Below are 8,790 nucleotides of genomic sequence, written 5' to 3'. Positions count from 1 at the left end.
AAGGAATTATTTATTTTAACTTGTTATAGTTTAAAATAACATAAAGTTAAAATGTATATATGTAACATAAAAATGTATACATGTTAATATATATATATATATATATATATATATATATATATATATATATATATATATATATATATATACATATAAGAATCTCTGGTGAGATCGGATGTCCGCTAAAATATGTCAGAAGGTGTGTGCTAAGCCTTCTTTCCTTGGTCATCCCAAGACGAGAAAACTTACCGGACCCGCCGGAAATGCACCAGATGTAGTGCATATAGCTCTTGGTTACAAACTAAATGGTCCTGGTTTCTAATTCTGATAATGTCCATGAATGCAAAAAACTCAGTCCGTGAGATATATCCTCGGTGCCAGAATTTAGCAAGAAGCCTTAGGTGGTAGAGGAATCGTCAGCCCCCCCCCCCCCCCGTTACCCTGATGGCACACTCAAAGGGGTCAGTGGTGAACCTTTGGTGTGACTTGGGCATTCTGTTAATGATTTATTCCAAGTAACTCCTTCCTGGCATTACAATCTGGTTTTTGAGGACAAAGAAAGCATGTGAATGACGCTTTTAAAAGAAAAAATCAAGAAACCATTCATAAGTGAAAGACCCTCAAGTTTAACTGCCTGTAATTTCCTTCAGAGTCAACTAACGTGAATATTCCGTAATTTAAGTATGGGCTCGTGTATTAAGTTTATCTAATTTTACAATACTATCGATATTTCCAATTTCTTCCCTGAATGAAATAGTTATTTCTTGACAGTAATTAGGTCATTAAATTAAGAAAGTTCAATTATGATGCGAGCATCAAACAATGTTTTTCTTTGCATTTGGCAGGAAACTTTCACCAAAAAAGTTATATTAAAAAAGGGGAAACGCACATAAGATTAAGGGAACGCTAGTAACGACTACATGAGTAGATGGAGAGCATATGCAACATAGGTTTTCTACTATATTTACTATGCAAAAATGGTTTACCGAAAATAGTTGTTTTTACTAAGAATGCTAATGTGTTGAAATATTTCCAGGTGACATTTTTATTTAGTTCAAAGATGGGAAACATTATATCTATATATTTTCTGAAATTCACAAAAAATCAGAAACTGGAATCTAAACTGTAAGTCAGGTACATCTTTCTTTTCAAAGAGAGTTGCATTTGTATTTTAAAACCTTAATTTTTAAGCCACCTTGTTTTTATGTGCGAATACATGTTTTTTTCTAATTTTAAATATAGGATTGGATGAGTTAAGGTCATATGGTATTGCAGAGGTGATAAGACTAGATATGTGAAAATTAAGAGTGATGGAAGTACATAAAATTCAAACTTAGGTTTTTCAATGGTAGCTTGTATGATATTGTCCTTTTAAAAGAAAGGACGAAGTTAGGTTTACCCAACCAATCAATGGCCTGCTTCTCAACACAAAAAGGTGGGTGGAGACAGAATAAAATGGGACCATGGTACCTGGTAGGAAATTAGAATTCGAAAAAAATGTCAAAGTATTCCGAAGCTCGAAGAGAACCATCGGACTCTATTAATCGATTAAATAGATTAACCCTTCTAGCGAAAACAAGCCTATGTTTCTTGTTTTTGTTTGTGTAATCGCTTGCATTTAAGGGATGAGTTCACTTAAGATTATAATCGAATACCAATACATATGTACCTACTTTGAGCATGGGCAGGAGAGTAACTTCGCAAATCAGTTCGTCCCCCGTTTCGCCCGCATTATTTTGGGCGGTATTGTGGAGCAGTTCTTGGAGCGGAGCTTTCGCCGCCCAGAAATGCGTTCACTCGCTTTCGAAGGGCAATTATTTTTCCCTCCTTCCGACAGAGTTAATAGTTTTCGCCATATTGTCCTGACGTCGTCTTTTTTTTCCTGAAAGGAAAAGCGATTTTCCTTTCTCCGTGAGGAATTGAGATTGGTGAGTTTGAAGGAGTGGGTGTGGGGGAAGAGAAAGGGAAAAGTAAGAGAGAGAGAGAGAGAGAGGGATCTGTATAAAGTTTTTCCTACGCCAGCTGTAGGTCTCTCCTTTCTGGAGAGCTGCCAATATATATCCATCCTCAGAACTCCCCCCACCACAATAATGAAATATTAGTACGTCATCACGACCCCTTTCGCTCCACTTCCGAGGGAGAGGGAGGTTCAGAGGCGAGAAAAGGGTTTTAGTAAGTGGGAGAGAGAGAGGAGTTGGGAGTGTATTGAGGGACTTAGAGCCTGCCGGCAGATGGATTCGATCGACAAGTTGATGGAGACGGTGGTCGTAGTAGGGCCACCCCACCATTCTACCCGCCTCACCCTCAAACCTCCGAGCCCCTGAACTCCAATTCCTTTTTCTCTCTCTTTTCCATTACTTTCTCATCTTGCGTGGATGATGAGGATCGCCATGAGTGTGCCCTCCATCCCCCCGTCTACCCTTTCTATTCCAGACTGAGAGGAGGAACACACGTGTTCTCACGCATTGGCACATGGTCGTGGAAGGGGGGAAGGAAAGTAGGAGCACTCCGGTCGCGACCTCTCTTTCCCTTCAACAACCGACTCCCCGTCCCCGGAAAGGGAATTGCCTTTCTAGGTCCTTTATGTAGTGGTCCCGTCTTCGTCATGGTCATTGGTGGCCGCCACTGCTTCCAATCGGTAGACCCACTTCGATTTGGTAAATATACGCCCTTAAAGAGGAAATGGTGAATCGATGGTGACGAGATTAACGATTGGAGGGGGGAATGAATTTAGCTGTCTTGAGCGTAATGGAAGTGTAGCTCAAAATTCTTAAATCCCGTCCGTACTGGTACTCATGGGTTTAGTTTTTTGAAGGGATAACGCAGGGTTTGGTGCCTAGGGCAAGAATACTATGAACCAGTCCCTTGGTTTCATCATTCATCAAGGTATATGCCTTATTTTATTCGATACCATTATCTAGTACAGGAATACTTGGTAAGAATATGACTTTCCAAATGATTTTTCACTTGATTGTAGCAAATATGTCTAAAAAAGTATTAAAACAGATTACTTGGAAAAATCAGTTTTTTTTATATATAGACGAAACAGTTCCTCATATTAATAGAAAGTTTCCCTATGTCATGCCGGTTGTTAATATTACTTGTTGGTATTTTACTCTATGGGGTTTGATTATACTTGCCTCATAGTATAAAGGTGTCAGCGTGAACACATTTCAGTATGAATTTGAGTACTGTGCATTTTGCCTCGGAATTAGTATCCATCTCATCAAAATGCTTTAACTCATTTTTAGGCACCTAGCGATTATTATTAATTTTAGCGCAGTATATTCCTGTATTATCAATTGTTCTACTAAATTTTCAGTTTATTGCAGAATAAATATCATCAATTTAAACGGGTAAAGCGGGGAGACCGCGCTCCTTTGATGGATTCCGGAGCCTGAATTTTTTTTTCAAAATACTTCCAAAATGTTGATTTTTGTTATTACAGTAAGAGATACCATGTTAAAATAACTGATTTTCATAAAGTTCATATTTTTATATTACCTCAGTAGGCATGTGGTTCGTGGTCAAAAGCATTTTTCTGGATCTCAGAATTATGCAACTACTTTTTTGGATCCCTCGAATAACACGAATTACAGGAATTACCTCCGTATAGAGTGAATCAATATATTAAGTTGTGTTTTAAAGTAATAATTCTTTGGAGAAACGTTTTATAGATTTGTGAATACCTTCAAGTATAAAATTAGATATTTTCTATGTGTTTTAGAGGTTTTTAATGCTATCGGTTTACGATTCCTGGCAGCTTGTACATATATTTATTTTTTTGTAAATCGGTGGTGCGTTTTACTTGCAACCTTGGCTTTATTATGGAGTTTTAGAGTCAGTTTGATTTTAATTACATTTTTTTACATCCGAAACTGACTATTTTAGTACTCCTGCTAATGCATGGCTTTTATAAAAAGTTTCGGGAAAAGTTTTGGAAAAATGGATTAATTTCAGATATTGCCCCAATGCATCAAATGTCTTCAAAGCACATCCCTTGAACGTCGACGCACTTTTACCAGCGACTTTGCCACAACTCGAAGGCTCCCTGGGAGGCAGATTCCAAAAGATCCTTACGGGTACATGCATGGTGGTATACTTTAAGGGAGGATTTCACTTTTGGCTATGGGAAATAGTCTACTTGTGTCAATTTGGGACTGTAAGGGGGTTGGAGAATCATCTCGATGCAGGAGGTCTTTGGAAGCAGGCACTATACTCTGCTTTTGATCGTCCGTCAAGACTTTTGGGACGAGTTCAGCGCAGATATTCCGCATCGCTAAATTTTCAGTGGTAATTGTGTGCACTGTCATGTTATCAATGCCAATGCGATGAGCGATCATGCGCAAACTTAACCAACGGTCTGAAATCAGCACTTCACGCACACATCAGGAAACAATTGTTACCGATACATAATATACAAACCTTGCATTCTTCTTTCCCAGATCGTTTTCTTAGGTGCATCCAGTTAAACTTGTTTAATATGTCCTAAGCCTATTTTTTCATAACTTTTAGAATAAAAGTATTGCATAGAAAAAATTATTTTGAGTTATCTTTCTGCTATACATCTTCAATGGATTTTTTTTAACGTTTTTGCTTTTGTAATTTTAATGAATTTGCACTCATGTTTCTCCAAATTATCTAAGTTTGAGATTAAATATTATTACACCGAAATTTTTTCGGTCTTTCATTAATGACTCTATCAAACTTATTGCTCGTTCATTCTGCGGAGAATAGTATTTTTCTTCATAAATTACTCTGATAATTAAAATATTGAAATATATTTATCTTCTTTTACGAACACTTTGCTTCAAACTAAATTGCATTTTGGGGGTGGAATAATTTCAGATTTCGTTTTATAATCGTGTTTACTCTGTGGCAGAAGAGAATTTGGGTTGAAAATCTGTCTTAAATTTTAGGACTGATGATTGATTTTATTAGATAAGTGCCCTAAGAGAGCATTAATAAATATTCTTACGCAAGTATTACAGTACAAAAAAGCTAAATAACACCATGGAATTAATTAAAGATGTCATCACGTAATTTTATCATTAATAGGAAACAATATAAATCCTCACAAGGATAATATTATCACAATGGAATAAGAACCGTATCAATCACCACCAACATCAAGGGTTTCCTATGGAATAAGATGGGACAAAAGCGTAACTGATATAAGATGCATTTTGACTAAGGAAGACAACGCATTCATCATAAATCGACGCAACGAAAAACAAATCCTTTGTGTAGTCATTTCAGTAAAACTAGGGATAGGTCTCGACTAGATACTTTGGTTAACTGACAAAGGGTGACCCCTTAATCTCATTACTTTTCATAATCACAACACACTGCGCTACATTCTCTGAAAATTGAAATATAAAACGTCTTTTAAACCGCTGCTATAGAGCCATGGTGTCTATGACAATAGTTGCAATAATGTTCATAGCTCTAAAGGAAACGCACGTGGCCCAAGTGTGAGATAAGGAAAACCAATTGGAAAGAGCCATTCATAATTTACGTAGCCAAGAGTACATCTATCTCTGTGTGTGTTGGCGATTTTTTACAATTTCAGAAATGGATTTAAATTTGCAACAACGAACTTGTATTAAATTTTGCGTAAAAAACGGATTTAGTGGCGCACGGACGTTGGAAATGTTGGAAAAGTGTTTCGGCAACGATTCTCTAAAAAAAACGGTCGTTTACCAGTGGCACGAGCGGTTCAGAAGTGGTCGTGAGTCAATCGAAGATGATGAACGCAGTGGCAGACCATCGACATCGAAAGTCGGTGAAAAAATTGATAAAGTGAAAGAAATGTTGGTCAATAACCGCAAATTAACCATCAGAGAAATAGCGGAGGACTTGAACATTGCCTATGGATCCGCCCAAGACATTGTGGTTAATGATTTGGGTTTCCGTCGTGTAGCAGCAAAGTTGGTGCCAAAAGACCTCAATTTCATGCAAAAAAGAGACCGTGTTGACGTCGCAAAAGACATGATTTGCGAGGCTGAATCCGATCCCACATTCATCAAAAGGATCATTACTGGAGACGAGACGTGGGTTTATGAGTACGACACGCAATCCAGACATCAGGCAAGTGAATGGCGTTCACCAAATGAGCCGAGACCAAAAAAACCACGTCGTTTTCAGTCAAAAAAGAAGGCAATGCTGACGGTTTTCATGGATTACAACGGTGTAGTGCATCATGAATTTTTGCCAGAAGGCCAGACAGTAAACAAAGAGTATTATTTGGGCATTATGAGACGTTTGCGTGAAGCAATTCGCCGAAAGAGACCAGAAATGTGGGCAGAAAACTCGTGGATTTTGCACCATGATAACGCACCGTCGCACAGTGCTATCATTATTCGTAATTTTTTGACGAAAAATGCAACAAATACCATCCAACAGCCACCGAATTCACCTGATTTGGCTCCCTGTGACTTCTTTCTGTTCAATCGAGTTAAAAACCCATTACGGGGAACGCGTTTTAGCAGCCGAGAGGAAGTAATGGAAAAATCGCAGGAAGCACTGATGGACATACCGAAAACCGAATATAAAAAATGTTTCGAGGATTGGATCAAGCGCTGGCATAAGTGTGTTGCAGTCGATGGGGATTACTTTGAAGGGGACAATATAGATTTAGATGAATAAACTTGTATTTTTAATTTTCTGAATAAATTCCGGGAAATTTTTGATCAAGGTAGTATATATATATATATATATATATATATATACATATATATATATATATATATATATATATATATATATATATATACACACACATATATATATATATATATATATATATATATATATATATATATATATATATATATATAATTATACATATACATATACATATATACATATATATATATATATATATATATATATATATATATATATATATATATATATATATATATATATATGTTTTTTAATAATTTCACTTTTGGCCCGTTTATCTCTCTCAACGGTGGATTTTTCTGGTATTTTAATCCATGATACCTCTTTTATTTGATATCGGTGATGAAACTGTCTGGTACCCTATGGACCCTGTCAACTAAACTCGAGCTATGTGATTTTCCGGGCGGAAGAACTAAGGGAAACGACAGGTGGCGCCCTGAATGCGTGAATTTCACACGCCGTATATCTTGGCGCAAGGTGAGCGCTGCCCCATTTATCAAACCAACGTACCCGTTAGATTGATGACTTTTTTGGAAAATAGTGAGGGGAGTTATACTCGTTTTCTTTGAGTGAGTGAATGGATGGGGAACTAGTAAGTGGTTCAGGCATCACATGAAAACTTTCATTGGCAACCTTAACATAATGTTTCTTTAATTAAGAAACCATTTCAGTCAGAAGCATGATTTTTGAGCTCTGTTAATCTTCTCAAAATTTTAATAATGAAATTCCTTTACACGCTTTGTTTGCCTATGGTCCTTTCTCATCAATTACAAATAAGCTTTCAGCGATTTATATATTTATTTTTATTTGTATGTCGTGTGTAATTTCCACTAATTACTTGGTATTATCATTGTTACCGTGTTACGAAAATACCAATTGGCTAATAGGTAGTAATTCTTTAAATTGATTATTAAAAGCACTGCCTAAAGATTTAAAATACATTTAATCATATATAAATGCATAAAATGTGTTTAATTTATTCCTCAATTAATAATTATGAAATTTTATTTCGATTTTGGGGTAATTTTTATTGTTTCATATGTATTGTTTAAGGTAGTCTTTGGATGATCACGTGGTAATCATCACTACATTTCTTGGTTTTGTTTAAATGGCCAAAATATAACCCCTCGCCCTACGGTAGATTCCTTCTCAATTCCCCAATCATTCCATCTTCTTTTCATTTTCCATTCATTCCATTCAACTTTTCTTTTTCTCCCACTTCCCCGTTTGCATAAGGTCCTACGTTCTTATATTGTCTTCAACATCTAATCGAAAATCAAAATGCTCTGCAATCATCTTTCCTGCCTCTTATGGATTTTTTCCCAGAAACCTAACCACTCACCTCCACAAACATTATTTGCACTACATCTCTTGATTTGATTTCTTTCCATTTCGCCTTTCCCATTATTCTCCACACCCACGTCTCAAAAGCCTCCAAATGACACTAATCATCCAGCTGCAATGACAATGTTTCTGCGCCGTGGAAAGCTTCGCTCCATATCAAAGTTTTGGCTCGCATTGTGTTAACATAATTACTCTAAGTCATGTCACCAATTCCCTCTTTCTTGAGAAATCAACTTTGGCTAACGCAATTATTTTTCTTATATACCTACTTATGTCACTATCGGTCCAAAATTCTGGCCAGCCAGGTAAACTGTTTCTCCTGCTCCAGTTTTTTTACTCTCCTTTTCTAAGGTTTAACTTAGCTTTTCTCTTTCCCGAAAACCTCAAAACCTTTGTTATGTTTGCATTAATTCTCGTAATATCATATATGAAAAATGAATTTCGTGCGATGAAGGAAAGTGCTATAGTTCATTATAGGTTATCGGGTGAGGATTGATACACTTTGTAGATGTAAAGTGCTTCAGAGTGGTCCTGATAGCGTCGTCCAATGACTCTTTAACACAGAAAAATGTTGCAGGATCTTCAAGGCAGCCGTCCTATCGTAGCAATCGGTGTAATCTTTAAAAAAATCAATAGTTAGCTAAGTAACAACTGGAGTAAAAATGTACCTTGTCTCATGTACATGTTGTGACCATAGATGATTTCATTTGCCTACTCATTACTTTCAAAACAGACATGCTTCTCTCTTATGTATTTCCT

The sequence above is a fragment of the Hetaerina americana genome, unplaced genomic scaffold (genome assembly GCF_022747635.1).
Source record: "Hetaerina americana unplaced genomic scaffold, ioHetAmer1.1.p SCAF_6, whole genome shotgun sequence".
NCBI classification, from domain to species: Eukaryota; Metazoa; Arthropoda; class Insecta; order Odonata; family Calopterygidae; genus Hetaerina; species Hetaerina americana.
This window is presented reverse-complemented; position numbering follows the sequence as displayed.